The sequence below is a fragment of the Protopterus annectens genome, chromosome 9.part0, assembly GCF_019279795.1.
Source record: "Protopterus annectens isolate FY-2018-M chromosome 9.part0, PAN1.0, whole genome shotgun sequence".
In the NCBI taxonomy this organism is placed as follows: domain Eukaryota; kingdom Metazoa; phylum Chordata; order Ceratodontiformes; family Protopteridae; genus Protopterus; species Protopterus annectens.
In genome coordinates, this window is record NC_056743.1 from 8,138,719 (window position 1) to 8,161,970 (window position 23,252).

The 23,252-nt window shown below is 43.4% G+C and overlaps 1 long non-coding RNA gene across 1 annotated transcript in view; it reads left to right on the forward strand.

Moving 5' to 3' along the window:
* Positions 1-23,252, forward strand: part of LOC122811012 — a 51,604-nt gene that overhangs the window by 24,211 nt on the left and 4,141 nt on the right. The window lies entirely within an intron of this gene.

Below are 23,252 nucleotides of genomic sequence, written 5' to 3' on the forward strand. Positions count from 1 at the left end.
ATTGTCCTACCATTTTCTACAAAAGAATCGCTCAAAATGACATCTTTAGTTGTAACCTCTAACCGAGTTTCTTCACTTGTGTGATTGAACAGTATCAACGATGTATTATTATCTGGGTATGCCTCATCAGTATTAACAGGAATAGATGTATGTGTAGCCCTATCTATATCTATCTCTTGTACCTTCCTCTCCCCAAATATCTTACAAATTTATTGCCCGTCACTTCCGCATATGTTTGTTGACGGTTTTGATTTCTGATTCTCTCGGACCTCCTTAGTCCCTGCCTTTCCCCTAAAGGGTCCTCAGAATCTAAACAATCAGATTCTAGACAATCATTGTGGTAGGTGCCATTACTTCCATCCCTATATATTCCGATCTTATATTATATGTATTGTCCTTCATCCTATAATCTACTTGGTTCACTTGTGTATCAAACCTTTCATATCTCTTCCTATTATAAATAACATAGGCTTTCCCTTCATTATAATCTTCTTTGTCACGTTCTGTCTTCCCCATTTTCCTTTTGTAATTTTTTGAAATTATAAAGTCAACATCCTGCAATGTTCTACAATAGATGTTTTTGTACTCAGTAACTGTAAATAACATATCCTTACTTATTTCCTTGTTGAGCTTATCAATATCTTTTTTACAACATTCCATAATTTTCACATTATTGTCAACCACTGCCTTTAAAATAGCTATACCACATTCATTTAATAAATTGGAGATAATTAAAAAAAAACTCACTATTCCCACCAATATTGTTGGGAAATTTATTTAGCCTTAAACCCTTAGGCACAATTTTTAGTTCTATACATTTAGATAAATACAAATTATCCAGCGCAAAACTTTTGTACCTGGTTAATTGGTTTTTGAACATCTTACATTTGTCCTTAAAACTAGTGTTCAGTGGCAGTCTTCTTTCCGTTTCTCCTGGTATGTGCGAAAATGATTTATCCAGCCACTCATCAAAATTCAAGTCACTATATTCTTCCAAGCGCCTATGTATATTCGAAAAACTGTCATTGGAATGATGTAACGCCGTCTGTCCATTAGTACCTCCAAAAGAAGCATTGACATGTTGTCGTTCACCACCACCAGCTCCGCCGGACGTTACAAGTCTATCGTCTCAACCCTGACGTCATCGCCTGTTCCACAACATTACCTGGACTACTCTGGGCACATGGAATATTCGTGCCCGAATCCGGTAACACTGACGAATTCTGTGTATTCTGTGAATAGGTTTGTATCCCCTGAATAAGTTTGCTCAGTAGAGAATGGTTTTCCATTGCCCGGTAACTCCTCGTTACCAACCAACGATAAACCAATAAACCAAGAAAACCGAAAATTGATGAAATAGTGGTGGATATTAAACTTTTTACTAGGAAAGTTTAGGCAGACCATCACTACGGACGCCTCAGACTGAGGATGGGGAGCACACATGGAAGGCAAATGTATCCAAGGCCTATGGCCTCAAGGACAGCTAAGCATGCACATAAACCAAATGGAAATGCTGGCAGTGAGGCATGCAATCGAGGCATTCAAACCCTTCCTCCAACAAGAACACCTGCTAATAAAGACAGACAACACCACGGTCATGTGGTACATAAACAAGCAGGGAGGAACACATTCTTACCCTCTATGCCGGATGGCTATGAATCTGTGGGAACTATGCCTGAATCGCAATATCCAGCTACAGTCCCAATTCGTGCCAGGGAAAGAAAATGCACTGGTGGACAGCTTAAGCAGAACTACCATGGATGCACACGAATGGATGCTGCACCCAGACATCTTCCAACTCATAGCAAAGACATGGGGAATGCCGGAGATAGATTTGTTCGCCTCCCCACTCAACCATCAACTGAAGACATTCTGCTCAAGGACATACCACCCACAAGCTTGGAGGGTGGACTCTCTCTCTTTCAGCTGGAAAGCCCTAACAGTATATGCCTTCCCACCTCTCCCATTGATGTACAAGGTTCTACTGAAGATCAGGGAGGAACAGCCAAAAGTGATACTAATAGCGCCGGACTGGCCAAGACAACACTGGTATCCATTATTGAGAAGCATGCCTCAGGCAAAATCATGGCCTCTCCCCCTATGGCCTCTTCTTCTGACGCAGAACAATTTCAAGACCCTGCATCCCAACTTGAAAACATTGCAGCTAACTGCCTGGAAAATTCCTTAAATCCCAATCAAACTGTTTTATCTCAGAGGGTGAAGGACATTATCCTGGAGGCTCGCAGGCCTTCCACAAGGAAGACATACTCAGCTAAATGGAAGAGATTTCTCATTTGGAGCACATCGAAAGGCTCAGATGTCACAGTGGCAAACATAACAAATATCCTAGAATACTTAGCAGAATTGTTCCACAATGGCCTGTTCTATTCTTCCATTAAGATTCATGCTTCAGCAATTTTAGCAGAATACAATGTGGATCCACCTATCTTCTCACACCCTCTCCTCAGACAATTTTTGAGAGGGATCAAAAATATTAAACCTCCAAGAAGACCCCCTCTACCTGCCTGGGATCTCAACTTTGTGCTGGAGAAACTGACACTACCCCCTTTTGAACCAGCAGCATCAGCGGATCTACAGTTTCTATCTTGGAAAACTGCATTCCTTCTGGCAATCACTTCAGCAAGAAGAGTATCTGAGTTACAAGCATTAATGGCAGTGCAGCCTTTTCTTATTTTCCACCAGGACAGGGTGTCCCTAAGAACCAATCCTACTTTTATGCCAAAGGTGGTATCTAGGGTATCCTTGAACCAAGCTATTCACTTGCCTACATTCTTCCCTAATCCACAGAATAGAGGGGGAAAACTTTTGCACACCCTGGATATACACAGACTACGCTACTACTTGGACAGAACAAAAACTAGCAGAAAAACTGACCAACTTTTTGTAGCATATGCAACTGGGGTGCAAGGAAGAGCAATTTCCAAACAGACAATTTCAAAATGGATAGGAAATTGCATTCGATTTTATTACTCCTTTCATGGAAAGACAGTTCCTGAAAATATCAGGCCTCACTCCACAAGGGCCACGGCCACCCACTACAGCCTTCCTACGAGGGGTGGCAACCAAGGACATTTTAGAAGCTGCTACTTGGAGCTCCGTGCATACATTTGCCAAGCATTACAATCTACCTTTATACTCTAGATCCAGAGCAGGGTTTGCAACTGCAGTCCTGCAGGGGATCTTAACTACACCATCCTTTTCTTAATACCTCCTCCCCCAGATTGGCTATGGTATTCTACCCATATGTTATGACTGCAGATGCATCCTTGAAGGACATAGTACAGTTTTGTACCTACCATAAATGTAGATGTCCGATAGGTATGCATCTGCAGTCAGGATTACCCTCCCTCCTTCCCCTCTGTGGTATTCCTAGGGTACTTACCCCTCTTTAGCTAGCTGGGGAATCTATTATGGTGTATTTGTTTGTTTATACATGTATATAATTTGTAAATGTTTGGAAATTTTCAGCATCTATCCAAATTTAGCCTTCCTAGAGGGCACCTGGCATCTGGGGCAAGAAAAACTGAGGAAAATGGCGTCGGCTGATGCTTTTATACCCCAGACGCTCTGACGTCGGGGAAAGTGCGACATCAGCTGAGGCCAGACCCAGACTTTGGAATCCGGCCGACCGAAGGGCTGCCTGAGGCAGGACAACCCATATGTTATGACTGCAGATGCATCCTTGAAGGACATCAGTTGATTCTGATGAAGTCTCAGTGAGTGAGATGAAAGCGCGCTAAATCTGTATGTCATGTCTTTCTTTGTATTTTAAAGAGATTTACTATATGGTCAGTGTCGCTTATTTTTTGGATTACAACAAGTGGAGGACAGCCTTCACTGGCACCATACAGTGGATCTGTCTGCATTTTTTACATTTGTGGTTGGTTGGTTAACAGTTGTTGTTACAGTTTGGATATTTGTATACTTCTTTGTCTGCAAAATGCAATTACTGGTGCCAGACACTTTGGCTTATCTACTGCGCCCAAGGTCTTTACAAAGGGCAGTGCAGAGAATTGGTAATGCATAAAGCCAGCCTTGAAATGGAGGTATCTTCTGCATGATTCCCTTATTGGGATATGCAGGTATGCCTCTTTTAGGTCTAATGTCACCAGCCAAGCATTCTTGCAGAAGCTGCTGCAAAGTTAGCATTTTGAATTTTGGAATGTCCAGGTATGTGTTCAAAATTGATAAATCCAGTATTGGGCACCAGGCCTTGTCTTTTCTGGGTACCAAAAACAGTCTTGAATAAAAACCTTGTCCTTTTTCCTGTTCTGGTACTGGTTGAATAGCCCACATATTCATGAGGGACGTAACCTGTTTCTGTGCCTCTGTCCATTGATTTTTTTTTGCAGATCTGGCCAACCGTTTGCAGTTGGCAGAGTGTGGAAGTGGAATCTGTATCCCTGAGATACTATGTTTAACACCCACTTGTCCTGGGTTATTAACTGCCAATTTTGAGCATAAAGTGCTAATTTTCCCCCTAAGGGTGTTTGGTGATAGCAGAGGGAAGTCATTGAGACTGTTTACTGTAGGGTTGCGCTTTATTTCCTCCACATTTGGAGGTAGAAGCACCCCATTTCTTTGACCTGTAAGAATCCTGTGACTGGTATCTAGAACTTTTAGGGCACCTGGATTGAGCTCTGTTGGACACAGGAAAGGACCATTTTTTTGTAGGCCAGTGTCTACTGAATCTTGGTGGCTGCATTTGTAAGAAGTCTTTTACAGTTTGCATAGACTTAGCTTTGTCTTCCATTTTCTTTATAACCTCTTCTGCCTTAATATTAAACAGAGTATCATGTTGTAAAGGTGCATCCAGCAATTTAGCTTTAACATGATCAGGCAAATTTTGCTCTTTTAGCTAGGCATGCCTCCTAATCACAGATCCAGTAACTGTGGCCCTGCAGGAGGCCTCTAAGGAATCAAAACCACACTGCAAAGTATGCTTTCCAACTTGTTCTGCTGCATGCAATAAATCCTGCAATTCTTTATTTTCTGCACATTCAGAAATCAACATTATTTCCTGTTTCAGTAATCCCATAACATGTTGTTGATACTTGAGCATATGAAACTGGCAGTTTAAGACCCTAATTGCCAAGGTTGCAGATGTATAAACCTTCTTTCCCCATCTATCCAGTGCCCTGGAATCTCTGTCGGGGGGGGGTAGGATTGTTTGCTGTTGATGCCTTAAACACCTTTTGGACCCTGTGAAATAGTTTCAGGGTCAGCAGCAGGGTTTCTAAATAAAAATTTGTGTGAATCAGGAACCCTGTAATATCTGTCTGGCTTGCTAGGAGCTGGAGGTAAGGAGTCTGGAGTCAAGCTTGACTCCGAAAACACATCATCCACAATGTCTAAAACAGGAGGTATGGCTAAAGGCCTATGCTGAGGGAGAAGAAGGAAATCCCTGAGCCTCTTTTTTGATTCTGAGAAATCTTAATTCTCCCAGTGAAAATGCTCCCTCAAAGTATACAAGGTTTCTCCAAAGGAATAATCTTCAGGAGGAAATGCAGATGGGATAGATTCCTCTGCATCAGAATCCTCATAGGGTGGTATAGATAATTCCTGATCAAAGAGAAGAAATAGAAACCTGATCTGAAGATTCATAATCAGTGTCTTGCCTAGGCTTCTTATCAGGAGGGGGTTGGGAACTCCTAATCAAGGTAATTAGGTCTTCAGCCATTTTGATCATCTGTTTTTTGGGCATAGAGGCCTGTGCACATGGCTCATGCATCAGTTTTTTAGCTTTAGAAGTTGCTTTTGTCTTTGATTTTGAAGATGGCATCGGTTTTATATAAAAAATGCTGTGGCCTGTATACATCCTCAGAAGCCTGTGCCTGCTCAGCGGCTCCGGATCCATCCGAAGGAGAGACATCCGCGGGTACAATACTTTGACAATCTCGTGGTGTGCTGGACTCCACATGGGTCTCGGTAGGGGCTTGCAACTCGAAAGTAGCAGGTATCAGGGGCTACGAAAGCGCTTTACTGAGTACCAGCGACTGGCTTAGGAGAAGCTTTGTCATTGGTTTTGGACCTCGACGGTCTGTCTCTGTCCTTTTCTTTGCGTTTTTTTGTGTACTCCGGTAGTCAGATTGCTATGCCACGACATTTCAGGATAGTTAAATCTGTTTCCAAAATATTTTGATACCGACACTTAATAGTGCGTTGGTTAAATCTAGCACAAAACCGACAGCTAAGCACGTTATGATCAGGGCCTAGGCAAGGAATACAGTATAAATGGAAATCCTTATGAGGTATTTGCTTCCCACAATTAATGCAATTATTAACTTTTTCTGACATCGGTATGGAGCAAGAAAAAAGTTTCCCCAACTTAGCTTAGCTTTAGTGAAGACCTTTGTTCTGAAACTCGAATTCGAAAATTTCAGGAGTCGGCCGTCACTTGTGAACTGCTTCTGCTTTGGGCACCGCGCGGCAAGAAAGACTAAAGAAAATGGCGTCAGCTGCTTGTTTTATACCCCTGACGACCTGACGTCATGGAGGAGGAGACAGCAACCGACGCAGGACCCAAGACTTTGGAATTCAGGCCGACTGAGGGCAACCTGCCAGCATAATACCCAAATGTAATGACTGCAACAGTGAAACACGAAGAACATCATATACTTCTGGCATTAAAGCACAAAAGCGACAGCAAGGGATGTTGTCTGGGCCTAAGCAAGTGGCGCAGTAAAGATTAAAGTCTTGGTGTGGTATTTGCTTTCCACAGGCGAGACAATTGTTAACTTTTTCTGACATTGGTAAGTGCAAGAAAAAAGGATCCCCAATGGGGTACTTAGCTTTAGAAGACTTCAGCTTCAATTCAGAAGACGAAACTCAGGTAGCGGCCGACCGGCACTCGTGTGAACTGCTTCTGCATTGGGCTCCTTGGCAAGAAAGACTGATGCAATGGCATTGGCTGCCTTATTTTATACTACTGACGACCTGACGTCAGTCCTACAGCAACAGCAACTGACGCAGAAATACTAAGCCTCTGGTATTTGGGCTGGCCGAGGGCTATCCTGGCAGGGATAACCCAAATGTGATGAATCCAACAGTAAAACACGAAGAACATCACTCGGAATCTCTGCAGTGTCAGGAGCTGCTACAACTGCCACACATTTGGTGAACACCCTGGTGGCTGTGGTAAGGCCAAAGCGCAATGCTCTGAACTGATAGTGACCGGCTCCCAGATGTAAGTGCAAGAACCTTCTGGATCATCTGTTCATCTTTATGTGATAGTATGCATCCTGAAGGTCTATCAAGCACATCCAGTTGTCTTTGCCCAGAAAGGGAAGAATGGACTGAACAATAACTTGCTGGAACTTTGTGTGTCAAACTGACTTGTTCAATACACTGTGATCTAAAATTGGTCTCTAGTCTCCTGTTTTCTTTGGCACTAAAAAGAATCTTGAATAAGTTCTGGATCCTGTTTGGTCCAGTGGGACCTCTTGGATGACTCTCTGCTGGCTGCTTTCCTCTGATTGAGTGGAACAGTGGGAAGTTTTATTAACAATGGAGGAGGTAGGGAAAAGGAAATTATATAACCTCTGGAAATAATTCTCTGCACTCAATTGTCTTTTGTTATATCTAGCCAAGCTCTCTGGTGCAGAGGTAAGTGACCCCTGACTGCCTCCAGAGGTGAGCAATCAGGCCTTTTTTCAGGAGCATTGAAAGAGTTGGTCAGGAAAGGAATCTCTAGACCCCCTAGTTTTGCAGGCCTCTTCTGCCACAGGGGTGTTACCTTCCATTATAGCTCCCCCACTTGCCTCTGGGGGAACTATCTCCACGTGTGTCCTGGAAAGGATCCTGGGACTTTTTGAACCACATCTTTTGACCTCCAGTTGATTCCTGGAAAAGGTCCTTTGAGTGGTGGAGAAAAGCACCCTCATTGCAGACAGGGTCTTACTGTCTTTCTCACACCTGGAGAGTGTCTTTTTCACTGTGGGGCCAAACAAAGAAGTTCTGTCAAAAGGAGCATTGATGAAAAAGGACTTGAATCACTCCACAAAATCACAGAGGCGCATCCATGCATGCTTCCTGATGGAAGTCCTACCCCCTCAGATCTACCTGCGGCCCTTGAGGCACCATCTGGAGCATGTGAGATAAGGCTCATGGACGAATTAGATATAGCTTGTAGGGTAGCCAATTGAAAAACTACTGAAGACTGAGCCTCAGTAATTTCAGCTCCAGAAAAAGATTTTGATTGCTCTTTAATCAACTCTCTTTGAAGTCTCACAAAATGTGTCAGGCAGTTCAGTGATGTGAATGCAAAGGTCACTGAAGCATACACATGCTTCTCAAGTCTGTCAATTGCCTTAGACTGTCTGTTAGGAGGATGAACAGTAGAACTCTGTTCAGCAAGTTCCTTTTTTGTAGCTACCACCATGATGTTGGCATCCACTGGCACCCCTTTACCCCACAACTCTCTTCCTACTAGTGGAGCCAGAATCCTGTTTGGTCTCTTGGGGATTGGCTCAACAGAATCAGATTCCTTCCATGTCCACTTAGAGACCAAATCAATGGGCTTATTAGCAGGTGAAGTAACCCTGGAGGTAGACATGCCAGTTCCAAAGGCCTCTAGAAATAATGACTCCTCGGAAGAAGGCTCTTGATAACATCAGCCACCCTTCTGTTTAAGGATCTCAAGAATGCCTCCAAATGAGACATCATTGGGTGGTGATTTTGGGGGCCCCTGTCCATCAGTGTCAGTATCCTCAGTGACTGTTTCTTGAGGAGAGTCCAAGTGCCTCCTTTTGCACTTTCTCTTAATACAGATGTCCTTGCTGGGGGTGGTCCAGTGAAGTATCAAAAGAGATTGGGATACTCTGCTGGATAGTCTGGAAGCTTTGAGCTGGCTGTCCCTGTGGGGTAGAATGTTGAGGCTTATGGTGCAAAGTTATCTGGGAAGTAGAGAGTAGATCTGAGGGGGTAGGACTCCTCTCTCCTGCCAGAGCAGAGAACACTTTCTTCATAACTTCAGAGAGAAGGAAGACAACAGAGCCAAGAAAGCAAGTTTTTGGCTCGTCACCTCCTGCTGCTCCAAGAACAATCCACCTGCGATGGAAGCTGGAGCTGAGCTATCTAGTGCCAAGGCCCCAGAGAGGAAGACATGGCTCTGAAAACCTCAGAGTCAACTCCAATCTCCCTGATCCTACAGGGATGCTTCAGCTCTGAGGATATTGGATAAAGTGAATAAATCCAGCGACAGACTGAGGATGAATGACTTTTTATTATTAAAATAAAAATCACCAATGATAAGTGCTTTCGTCTTGTAAAAAAACATCACTACTCATACTACACAGCCATTTAAATACTTTCCTTGATAAGGCCATTAAACAATCATCAAAAAGGCAAATAATTAACTTTTTAACCCTTAAAATTCCAACCCTTTAAATACAAAACCATGTTATCACATCCAAATAAAAAAATATAAAATTCTCCCACAAATAAGTATACTTGAACTTCCAGTCAATACAAAGGAAAAAAAAAACCTATCTACTGATATAACATGTTCATATACAAGTAAAAAACAAGTAGACCCAGTGATGACAGCAGAACTTAAAAATGAATCCGACATAAGCACTTTTATAGATTCACTACTTCATCAGATGTAATTTACCACTTCATAACCACACCTTTAAATAAACTCATTCAAAGTCACATGATTAATCCACAGTTTGGTTTAAACGTACAAACATTGTTAATTCATACACAAGTACTTAAGACATAAAAATATTTAGTAAAACAGTATTTTATATGTTTTACTAAATATTTTTATGTCTTAAGTACTTGTGCATGAATTAACAGTGTTTGTACCTTTAAACCAAACTGTGGATTAATCATGTGATTTTGGGTCTACTTGTTTTTTACTTGTTTTATACATATTTGCGGAAGGACCCAGGTGCCTACTTTGGTTGGTGATTGTTTTGTTCTACTATGTTCGTATACAAGTTGCCTTCCCCTTTAGAATAGGTTTAAGGGACACATATTCATTGAGGCCAAGGGCTAAAGTGTCTTTCAGCCTCAGCTGCCATATCATTTCTCTCTTAAGTAGTGTTGTTTTCCAGTCACCTCCTCTCGGTTTAGGTTTAAATTATTAATTTCTAAAATTAATAATTCTAAAATGCCAAATGTGGATCTGGTAAAGTTGATGCATACAACTGAATGTTTATAAAGTGCACTAGTTTCTTTTTTCATATTTATATCATACACGTGTTCGTATATTCATAGGTACTGGCTTGGATAACCAAAGAAAGTTGATATAGATGCAAGGTATGAGAAAGCGTTAATAATTGAACATAATTAGTATGCCCACAACATTTGGGGTATAGTGAAGAAGAATTTTCAAAGTAAGCAAAGAACTATATGATTCAGTAGGACGAAAGCCTGTGTTTATGTGTAAAACAGGAAGAAATTTTAAGTAAATATTTGAAGGGGGTACAGCAGACACCACTGTTCCTTATAGGGGACAGGCCCATGTGGCATGTGTAAGCAATGTCCAGTTATAGTTAAAGTGAATGATTTAATTTTGGAAAATGAGTTGCAAAATAGGGTACTTTTTAAAAATGGGAACAGTTATTCTAGTAGGCTGATATATTAATTAAGCCTAATGAGAAGGATGTTCTGCCTTCTATATAAGGAAGACAGAAAGAGCTTTAAAGACCAGAATATACGAACATGGAATATAAATGGCTGTGTATTATGAGTAGTCATCTGATGAAGTCTCTTTTATGAGACAAAAGCACTTGTCATTGGTGATTTTTATTTTAATAATAAAAAGTCAGTCATCCTCATCTGTCGCTGGATTTATTCACTATATTTATTTTTTGGTCACTGTTTAGTGCACGTTTTTCAGTTTCTGAGGATATTGGAGTCTGTGCACTCAGAGCAGTATTCAGATGCGAAAAAAAGTGTTTTCTTCGGATTCAAACCAGACAGACCTGGAACACTAGGATCCAAGGACTCTAAAACAACAGGAGCTGCAATGGGAGGTGTAGTAGATGATCAGACTTCCTGACCTGAAGGGGTAGAAGTCATAAGAACTCCCATCTGAATTTGTGCAGTGAGGCATTCCATCATCATCCTCTCCACATCTGCTTCCATATGATTCCTGGAGGAACAAGACAATGCTAGGGATGGCAATTTGGAGCACCTCTCTTAAAAGGGCGAAGGCATTCTGGATAGGACTGGATCCAGATGAGGGTGAATAAGTTGTCCTTAGTAAAGGTTTCAGATCAGAGGCTTGATCAGATCTGACAAGGGTTGGAACTGTGAGTAGTTTCAGATCGAGTAGTTTCAGATCCAATTTCTCTTTTTTAGGTTCTGAGGAAGAAGAAGCTGAAGACTCAATAGGTTTAGACCTTTTTGTAGGGTCTCTAGTTTTATGTTTGGGGGAATGAGCCCCATTAATGGCTTTGGAAAAGGAAACGGGCACCAAGCTTTTCAAAATCAATTTGTTTCTCTGATTAGCTAATACTCAGAGGTTAAACCCACGATAGATACTGCAATCCTGTTGTAAATGATCCAGGCCCAAGTAATATACACACAGATTATGGGCATTGAAATAAGGCATCTTATACCCACACTTACCACATTTTTTAAATCCTAACTTACCTTTTTTGGACATTCTGAAAATAGAAAAACTACAGTAATAACAAAATTAATAAACGTGGTAGCAAAGAAATACAATTATCTTGTAAAGAGGAAAGTTACCAACTATGGTAAGAGAAGACATGTATACTAAGTGTAAAAGGAGTAGGGAAGGAAAGCTAGGCATAGCAACAATGGTAGGAAAAGAGTACACTCAAAGGTGTATGAAGTAAAGGAATGTAGCAGTAACAATTTAAAAATAAAGGTAAAGCTTAAATAAGTAGCAAATAAGCAGATTTAAATAAGAAATATGCAAGAAAGACTTATCTCCCACTCTATACTTGAGAGCTGAAGGCAACTACATCTACATGCGAAAGCGGCAGATGAGATCTGAAAGATGTTAGGGATTGGGGGCATTATGGGAAGGGAAGGATCTCGAGAGTTCTTTCATGGCCACGAGCTAGTGTAATGGTTTGGATGGATCCAAGGATCGGATTCCAACTCATTAGTTGAAGAATGAATGACAATTGACATCATCAGATCAATGATTTCTCTTGGCAGGGGCCTTCAGAGGATGAACCACCTTTCGATTTCAAAAGTTCAAGGAGTTCCATGAATGAGACATCCTCAAGAGATGATCTGAGGGACTCTTCCTCATTACTTAAATTGGTGTCTTCAGTGACAGACTCCTGGGGGAGTCAGAGTGCCTTCTCTTGCACTTACGGTTCTGAAGAACCCTAGTAGTGGGATACTCTGGAGAGGTCAATGCCTTTCACGGGGGGGAAGGACAGAGCTGAGAGACAAAGGGATTTCCACTCACCAGAAATGTAGACAGCTCTGTCCACCTCCTTTAAGGCAGAAGGTGAGGGGGGAACCAGTAGGAGTTGAAGCTTCTAAACTTAGTTGGCCTGGGAACTGATCTGACTCTGTTCAGAGGCCAAAGTTAGTAGCAAGTAGTGCCAAGGCCTCAAAGGTAAGGGAAGGCTCTGAAAACTTTGGAGTTGATCCGTGACCCCTGGAATTAGTGCCAACACTTCAGCTCCAATATCCTTTCAGATCCAAGACACTCAGAACCAGTTGAATCAGAAATGTCAGTGGAGTGGAAGCTGATCAAAAATCTAGACCCAATGAGGATGGTCCCAGAAAAAAATGCAGATCAGGGTAAGAATCACCCTAAGTTGGGGGAAAGGACTGAAGCTCATGGGAGAACTTCCAACTGAATTTGGGTTCTGAGGAATTTCCTCATCATCCTATCTACATCAGCTTCTCTCAGGCATCTGGTAGACTGGACAGATCTAGCGAAGATGGAGGGAAGTCTGGATGACCTTTGAAGAGGTCTCTCCTACAAGAAAGGGAAGTGCTGTCTAGGAGAGACCAGCTTTAGAAAAAATCTGGACTCTGGTAGGGGAGGAGTCTGTGATGCAATGACATATCCAATGGAGGTATTGGAGCCAAAATGTTGGGAAATTTCCAAGATGGAGCCAAAGAAGCCACTGATGAGGTACAGTCAGGGGAGCACATCCTATGCAATATGCTTTTTCCCCTGGTGTTATTTCACTCTTCTCCCTTTTGTGTCTGCCTGACGGCTTTCTTTTAGACTGGGAGGTTCCGGCGATGGTAGCCATCACCTTGGATAGTTTTCCCACACAGGCAGGGAAAAGTCCCTTGAGTACCAACTTATTACACCTTTCATTAATGGTCTGCTGTCCAAAGGCCATACAAATGCTGCATTCCGAATTGAGGTGGGCAGTGCCCAAACAAAACACACATTTCTGATAAATGCCTGAGTTCTGAATCTTGTGTCCACAGCCATCAGACTTCTTAAACCTAGAAGGCTTATCAGACATGTTGGAAAAAGGAAAACTTGAAGCCCAATGAAATAACCACAATAATAATAATAATAATATTGCTAACAGTAATTATAATAAAGCAAAAACTGACAAAAGCATCCACATTAATAGCAAGACACTCCACGAAAAGAGATAGGGCACCTAAAGCACAAAAAAATGAGCAGAAGAACCTGTTTTTTAATGTGGGTAAGGTGAAGAAAAAGAAACAGAAAGTTACAACTGCCACTGACAAAAAACTATCATGAACTAACATAAAGTGAAAAATTCTGCAGTTCCTACTAAAGTACTTAGCTGAGGCAAGCCTGAGCAAGGAACCACATCTGTAGTTGAGCAGCAAATGAGATCTGTGGTAACACTGGGGACAGCAAAGACTTACTGGTAAGGAGAGAAGAAAAAAACAGGTACTGGCCACCACGCTGAACAGCTTCAAAACTTTTATTTAAAACACAATTAAAAACACAGCAAAGAGCGCTTTCGGGACCAAGCCCTTCTTCAGATACAAAACTCAAATGAAACTGCAGTTTTTATATAGCTCTTCAGTACATTCAGTATCGCACCCTCCTTTTCTTTAATGCAGGTCTTAAAGGTGTAACCCCATTTAAACCTGGGGTTTTGTATGCTGCTAGCTCAGTGATCCATTTAGTTTCATTCAACTCTGTCTCATTAATCAAATCAACTCCCCTTTTGTTTTTATTTACACATTGTATAACCATAAACTTAAACTTATGAATTTCATATTTAGAAATGTGCTTGAAAAGTGCATTATGTTCATGTTTTAATCTTACAGAAATGTGCTTGAAAAGTGCATTATATTTATGTTTTAATCTTACAGAGGACAAATGGTTCAAAATTCTGTTTTTCAGCCTACAGTTAGTTTTTCCTACATAGAATGAGCTGCAGTCCTGACACACAGCCAGGTAAACAACATTCTTTGTTTTACAATCTGCATACAAATCAAAACAGTATTGTCTTCCTGATACAGGTGTACATAGGATTCTGCCTGCACAATGTACTCACATGCTTTGCAATTTGTGCACTTTCGTGTACCTGCACATTGTGTAAAATTGTTCCTACTTTTTTCTGTCTTCCCTTCATGACATACTACATCCTTCAGATTTTTATTTCTTCTGAAGTCAAAATTGTTTTTTCTCCCATTACCTTGGCTATTTTTTTCATCTGTCAGCAGAACATTCCAATTCTGTTTTATTATATCACATATCATGTTATTACTATATGTTAACATTAGCCTCACATTATCCATCTGTGAGGCTCTAGACTGAACAGGTATTCCATACTGTTGTCTATGGGAGAACCAAGGCCTAGACTGATTACTTCTGTATTGTTTGTTCTTAGTAATAGCATCTTTTACTCTACTTTCATTGTATCCCCTTCGACAGAGGTTACTCTCTAACTTGTCTATTTCTTGTTCAAAATGTGTATCCTGTGTACATATACATGAAATTTGATCAACCTGCCCTCTTATTATACCATTGAACGTACACCTTGAATGCATGCTGTCATAAGACAGCATGCTGTACATATCACCCTGCCCCCTTATTACACCATTGAACGTATACGTTGGATACATGCTGTCATAAGATAGCATGCTGTACATACCACCTGCCCCTTATTATACCATTGAATGTATACCTTGGATGCATGCTGTCATAAGATAGCATGCTGTACATATTACCTTGCCCCCTTATTATACCACTGAACGTATACCTCGGATGCATGCTGTCATAAGATAGCATGATGTACATATCACCCTGCCCTCTTACTATACCATTGAATGTATACCTTGGATGCATGCTGTCATAAGATAGCATGCCGTACATATCACCCTACTCCCTTATTATACCACTGAACGTATACCTTGGAAACACGCTGTCATAAGACAGCATGCTATTCTTCCAACAGTTTTTTCTGAATAAGGTTGTGTCCACAACTCCATTCTTATCCCTCAGCAATTTTACATCCAAAAAGTCCAAAGCTCTACTGGAGTACTGCATAGTGAATCTAAGAAAAGTGGTTGTAGGTTCCAAATATTCAACAAATTTTTGTAAATCCACGAACCCCCCCAAATAACAAAAATGTTATCCACAAAACGCACATAGAGTGGCCAAAATCAGAATTGAAAACCCATACATTAAGGAATGAACAGAAGAGACAGTAGCAGATATCTAAATTTTACAACCTTGCCCCTACTGAAGTCAAGGTTTTACACTAGTTTCCTAATAACAGTACACTCAAAGTTATGAAATCAGATAAGAAAGGCAGGACTCTACTTTACACAACAGTAAAATGTATGCTTTGCTTCACAATCATTTTTATTCATCAGTTTCCTGAAATGAGTTATACATTACTTATAACAGAACTAATTTATTTTTAAATTATCACTTGAACAAGTGATTTCTCCTGTGTTGTTCAAATTTGAGTGTTAAGCATCCTGTTTTTTCATTTATTTTGTAAACTCCTTATATTTTTGGTACTCCAAAAATACATAAGGTTCAAAATGTCCCTCCAATTTTGACCTGTTGTTGCTGCAGGAGGTAGCAAAACAGAATCCTAGTCTGTTTTTGTTGATCAGAAACTTAAGGAAATTTTGGAATTGTTTCCTTAAGTTCCTAAAGATTCATAACATTTTTTCTAATGTTTTAAGATCTATCTGTAATACTTCTGATACTTTGTTAGTTCCTCTGGATATTAAGGATTTACTGTTATTTTCCAGTCTTTATATATGGATTTGTTTTGGGAATTACTGTTAAATACTAATTTTTGACAGATAAACATATGGATTTGGTTTGACAATGGATCTTGTTTTGCGTAATTTTGTTTTGCCAGGGGAGCAGCTGCTGCCCCCATGTTTGTAAATTTTGTTTTATGCCATTGAGAAAAGTATTTGGTGTTCAAGATTGCATTTCTTAAACATGTATATATTATCATGTGGAATGGCAGTCTAGTTGAACTGGAACATTTTTTATTGGCTAAATCTAGAACTATTTGTTTTTAATTTTCTTAAAAGTATTTATCTCAAGCAATTGCTTTTTTATATGCGACTATTTATAAAAACTTTGATAATTTACTTGAATTGGATATTTTCAGGAAGCCTACATTTTGTAATGCCTACACACATTTTTTTTAAGTAATTATCCCAATTAGATGAAACATAACACAGTGAGGGACAATTTGTTAGATTGTCCCATTTAATTTCTGATGACAAGGTATTTTTGTGTCAAGTGAATTTTTTAAACCTGCTTTTTATTGATAGTGAATGCCCTTTTCAGCTTGTGGATATGATAGCGACTGAAGTTTTGTCCTAGAGGTCAGACTTACTTATCCCAATATTACATAAGACATTAATTCCCACAGATGTTTAAAAAAGTAATGTCGGGTTTCATACAGTTGTGTGTACTTTTCTACTGATAATGCACACATTTCTGACATTTTGTTTCCTTATTGGCATACATTTCTTTTGAAGGTTTTAAAGATAATTAGGCTCACTCCCCCAGGTTTTAAGAGAGGTAATAGTATGAAAGAGATTTTTGAGACAGCTAGTCATTGTAGTTTTAGTAACAGAATTGTGGGTATGTGTCGATGTGGCAGATTTAAACAGTGCAGGTTTATTCATAAAGGATAACATATGTTGCAGATAGAATCTGACATTCTAAAGGGCATTTTGTTTGTAGTATAGTAAGGGTGCGGTACTTGGCCACTTGTTCCTGTCCAGAAATTTATGGTAGAAAAACTTCTAAAAAACTGAAACAAAGAATTTATCAGCATGGGTATGCTATGAAGAAGAATGATCTCAATAATACCCTTAAACTTAAGAAAAAAATCAGCAGTTCAAGAAGTATACTTTTTTGTTTTGGAGAAAATTTCTTGTTGAGAAAGTTGGAGTAATTTGAATCATTTGTAGTTAAATACAGAATTACATCGGCAACTTTTTAGAGGCAGATAAACTTTCTTGTTTAAATAACTACATTTTAGCTGTTCAAGTTTTATATAGTAGAGTGAAATGAAATGGATTGATTTGTTTGGTGATATGATTTTTTTTAAATATTTATTTCAATTCTCTGTTTATATATCGTTTGTTATTCTGATAAAGTCTGTTGTCATAACAGACAAGAAGTGCTTAATCCCATTAGATCTTCTGTGAAACATTTATCCAAGTTGTTATTGTCCAGGATGAAAATTAGAAGTTATGTACTTACCACAACGTTCCATCTGAGTAGGTGGATTCATTTGTCTGCAACCTGTGGGTATGGATCCGATATCGGATCCGAACCGGCATGGTTTATCCAGCTATGGATCCAAGCTCCTAGCTCCTCCCCTCACCCATAATGCCCTGCTCTCCCTACATGACCTTAGATCGAGTTTGCCCTGCACCAACTACCCTAACTAAAGGGTAACACACCCTATGCAGGAAACTGACAAGGCCAGGGGGATAGGAGGGCGGGATGGTTGCAGACAAATGAATCCACCTACTCAGATGGAACTTTATAGTAAGTACATAACTTCTAAATCTGAAGTAGGAGAATTCATTTGTCAGCAACCTGTGGGACAGAGTCCCCAGCTACCTGAATCTCAGGTGGCCATCATGGAAGGATATTCCGGAGCACCGTGGAGCCAAATGATGCTCTACCTCTAGACGTGACGTCCAGCTTGTAATGAGTAATAAAGGTATGAGATGAAGCCCAAGTGGCTGCTAAACAAATGTCATCCAGAGGAACCCTAGACTTAAAGGCCGCTGAAGTAGAGACAGACCGGGTCGAATGAGCATGGACTCCCTCCGGTGCGGGCCTCCCAGAGGCTTGGTACGCCAACAGAATACACTGAGAAATCCAGCGTGATAAAGAAACCTTGGAAATTGGTTTACCCAGATTGAATTTGGCAAAAAAAATGAACAACTGGTCTGATTGCCTATGACCAGCTGTCCCATGAAGGTAAAAACGAAGCTGCCTGTGAACATCCAAGGAATGCAGCTTGTATTCACCTTTGTTTTGATACTTAGGGAAGAAAACAGGGAGGTTGATGGACTGATTAATGTTAGCTTCCGAAGCTACTTTAGGAAGAAAGGAGGGATTGATCCTGAGACACACCCGGTCCGGATGAAAGATCAAACAAGGCGGTTTCATGGACAGGGCCTGAAGCTCAGAAACTCTCTTAGCCGAAGTAATGGCTACCAAAAAAGCAGTCTTAAAGGACAATAATTTAAGATCGACTGTGGCCGCAGGTTCGAAGGGAGGAGCGGTCAAGGCCTGAAGTACCAAGGAAAGATCCCACGGGGGAACCATTTCTTTGACAGGGGGTCTGAGCAAAAAGGTGCCTTTTAGGAAGGTTTTGCATAACTTAGCTGACATAAGAGACCCTGAATCGTGACCAACATGGTAATGAGATATGGCTGCCAGCTGAACTTTGACCGTGGAACTACTGGCGCCATCATTAAAGAGAGTAGTAAGGAAGTCTAGAACCAAAGGAAGGGGAACCGTGAAAGGATCTAGGCCTTGCCGCTCTGCCCAAATGGAGAAACACTTCCATTTACTGAGGTAAATTTTTCTGGTAGAGGGCTTGTGGGCCACCACCAGAATGGCCTTAACTGGGGACGAGATACCGGGAGTCCTGATTAGGAGTGGAACTGGAGCAGCCAAGCAGTCAACTTCAGGTTGTCCAGGTTCGGAGTTGGTAGGTTCGATGGGTGTGATATCAGATCCGGAATGGGATCTAGAATCCAAGGTGGATTCACTGAATGAGACCTTAGGTAAGGGAACCAGATATGTCGAGGCCAGAATGGGGCAATGAGGATCATTCTGCACCCCAACTGAGAGGCTTTCTGAATTACTTGAAGCATCAGAGGTAGAGGGGGGTATGCGTAAAGAAGACCAGGAGGCCAAGCATGCACCAGAGCGTCTCTCGAAGAGTGAAAAAACTGTCGCACTTGGCGTTTAAGGGAGAAGCAAAGAGATCGCAACAGGGAGTCCCCCACTGTGCGAAGATACGTTTCGCTACTTGAGAATTGAGAGACCACTCGTACGGGGAGAGAATGGTGCAACTGAGCTTGTCCGGAATATGCGTTGCGATGAGAAAGCGGTTGGTGGAGCTTGCCCATTCCCACACTCTCATGGCTTCTCGACATAAAGGGTAAGACCTGGTTCCCCCCTGTTTGTTGATGTACCAGACCACCGACATGTTGTCTGATTGAATCGCAATTGTTCCCAGGGGAAGGAGGGCTTGAAGTGCTTGCAACGCCAAGAGCACCGCCCTCATTTCCAGAACATTGATATGCAGGGAGGTCTCTGAATCGCTCCACGTGCCTTGGACCGTCCGGCCCGCAAAATGCCCCCCCACCCGAGGCGGGAAGCGTCTGTGGTCACTGTGGCGAGAGGGGGAGATGCACAAAAGGGGCGGCCCCTGTGGAGGTCCGGGGAATGGAGCCACCACAAGAGAGACCGCTTGCAAGCCTTGCTGATTGCAATGGGATGATACAGGGGGAGAGAGAGAAATGACCATTGCACCTGAAGTGTCCATTGAAGTACCCGCATGTTCAAGTGGGCGAGTGGAAGAAGAGTAATCGCTGCCGCCATAGACCCTAGCGCCCTCAGGATCAATTCTGCAGGTGTTGAGCTGGAGTGAAGGATGGCCCGCAGCTGGAGTCGTAGATTCCGAACTCTGTCAGTTGTGAGAAAGGCCCTTAAATTTCTTGTGTCTAACCTGGCTCCTATAAAATCTATTATCTGAGTAGGGACCAGGTTGGACTTTTCTATGTTTACCGTGATGCCTAGCCAGGGAGCTAGACGAAGAAAGGAGTCTCTTGCTAAAGAGAGTAGATGCCTTGTTGGGGCGGTGAGAAGCCAGTCGTCTAGGTACGGAAAGTCCTGCACCCCCTGAAGCCTCAGGTGGGCCGCAACCACTGCTAATACTTTGGTGAACACCCAGGGGGATGTGGTGAGACCAAAGGGAAGGACCCTGAACTGGTAGTGACTGGCTCCCAGCCGGAAGTGAAGAAACCTTCTGGATCGTCTGCCCATCAGAATGTGGTAGTATGCATCCTTGAGGTCTATAGAGCACATCCAGTGATTCTCCCCTAGAAGGGGGAGGATGGATTGCAAAGTGACCATCCGGAACTTCTCTTTGGGAACTGCCAGGTTCAATAGGGATAGGGCCAGTATGGGTCTTAGGTCCCCCGTCTTTTTTGGCACTAAAAAGAACCTGGAATAGAACCCTGATCCGATCTGGTCTGGGGAGATGGGCTGGATGGCTCTTTTTCTCAGCAGATGGCCAATTTCTGCCGAAGCGGCCTCCCTCTGATCGGGTGGAACATCGGGGAGGGTTTTTAACTTTGGGACATGAAGAAAGGGGATCTTGTAACCTCTGGATATAATCTGGAGTACCCAGCGGTCCGATGTAATGGACTCCCATGCCGCTAGGTGCTCCGAGAAACGTCCCCCGACTGCCTCTAGAGTGGAGCAGTCGGGCAACCCCTCAGGGTTGCTGCGTGGGCCATTCAGAGAAAGGTTCCCTGGACCCAAAGTTCCTGGGAGCCCCTCTGCCTCTAGGGCGCGTCCTCCCTGTCCTCCTCTGCCGCGGAAGGACTGGTTGTCCGGAGCGGGTTGGGAGTGCTGCGACTTCCGGAGTCACATCTTCTTCTGGCCCTTTTGGTTCCTAGAGTAGGACCTCTGGGGCACAGAGAAGCGGACTCCTACGGCAGACAGCATCTTCCCGTCCTTCTCGCTCTGAACCAAGGTGTCGCGAACCGTCTTGCAAAAAGGGCAGAACCGTCAAAGGGGGCGTTCGCGAATGATGCCTTGAAGGGTTCCGTAAAATCGCAGTGGTGGAGCCAGGCCTGCCGTCATGTGACTAGGCCCGCTCCTGCAGCTCTAGCGGCTCCCTCGGTAGCGTGGGAAAGTAACCTCATAGAGGTGTTGGTCACAGAACGAAGAGTGGCCATACGGGTGGAGTGCAAAAGTTTGTCCTCCTCTGACATGGACTCTGGGGGGGATGCAGCGTATTCCTTGATAAGATCGTGCTGCATCCTAATGACATGTGCCAAATAGTTGAGTGCCCTCACTGAGAAGGTTGCTGAACTAAACATTCGCTTCCCCAAACGGTCCATCATCCGAGACTCCTTGCTCGGAGGATGGACTGAGGGACTCTCCTGGGTGAGTTCCCTCTTAGTGGTTGCTGCCGACAACATGGCATCTACCGGGGGTCCCTTGCTCCAGTGGGCATGGTCAGCAGGGGGGCTAAGGATCCTGTCGGGCCTCTTGGGGATTGGCTATACGGTGTCCGGTTCCTTCCACGCCCTGGTGGTAATAAGGTCCACCAGGGGGTCGTCAGGAGGAGACACCCAAGAGGTAGACGGGCCCGCTTCAAATGCCTCCAAGAACACGGACTCGTCCGAGGAAGACTTTGGGGCAGACCACCCACCTCTGATCCGTAACATTTCCATGATGTCTCCAAAGGAGACATCCTCAGGGGGTGATCTTGGGGAGCCTTCCCCTTCCTCCAAGTGAGTGTCTTCAGTTAAAGACTCGGGGGAGTCTATGTGCCTCCTCTTACACGTATGCTTGCGAGGTGCTTCCTCGGGGGGGCTGTCCGAGGAGCCCTCACCAGCAATGTCCAGATCCAAGGGGACTGCTTGGGGCAGTGAAGCGGGCTGTCCCAGTGGCCAGGTGATGGAAGCCTGGCCCAGAGCAGATGGAGTGTGGGACAGAGCCGAAACAAGGGCCGGGGGTCCGGATGCCCTCAACAGAGCCCTCTCCACCACATTAAAAGCCGAGGGGGAGCCAGCCTCGACAATAGGATCCGAAAGTTGGCTCCCCCTCGGATCCGATGAGTGGATCGGAGCTGGTGCCGAGCCCCTCGGATCCGAGGGAACAGTATGCTCCGACAGGGACGGCGCCGAAGGCACACCGAGTCCCTCGGATCCGAAGCTCGGGCCAAGGCTCCGAGAGGTCGGATCTGACAAACTCGAGGGCAGGGTCGGATCCGAAGTACCCAGTACTGTCGGCGCCAACCCATCCTCGGCTCCGAGCACTCCGAACCCGGGTAGTGGGTCGGAGAAGGAGCTATGGGCTTGAAAAATGGGGTCGAGCTCCCCCCCAGAAGGGGGGGGGGGAGGCAGGAGCACTCCCATCTGCATCTGGGCCTGGATGAACCTTCGCATCATCCGGTCCAGATCGGCATCTGAGAGGCTGTAGGTAGACCTCGACGAGGCTACCGAGGTAAGCCTTGAGTGCCGCCTCGATAGCCTCGAAGGAGGTTTAGTCTCCTCATCCTCAGGCTCCGGTGAAAAACAAGGAGAACGGAGCTGAGGAGGAGGAGAGCCAGCAGCCAGAGAGGCCGGAGGAGAAGCCCGCTTAGCCGGCGGGGCAGAGACGGAGGTCTCGGCCCGCCGCTTGTGGTGCTTCTCTCTCCGGTTCTTCTTCCTGGCTTCCCTCTCCTCCGAACCCTTAGAGGGAGTTTGAATCCCGGGAGGAGGAGGGGGAGCAGGCAAGGCAGGAACTGCCGGAGCAGTAATCACCAATGGGGCGGGGGCCGAAGCCGAGTCCGGGGGCAAGAGTCCTGCCAAGACCAGCTTCGACCTCCGCTCCTTCAATGCCCTGGGGTTGAACCCTGCATAGATTGAACACCCAAAGGTGAGGTGTTCAACCCCAAGGCATCGAACGCACCGAGTGTGGCCATCAGCAGGGGATAGCTTATGGCCACACTCGGAGCATTTAGAGAAAATAGGCTTTGGGGCTTCTGACATACTGCTGTTTGTTTTTTTTTTTTTTTTTTTTTAAACAAAACAAAAAG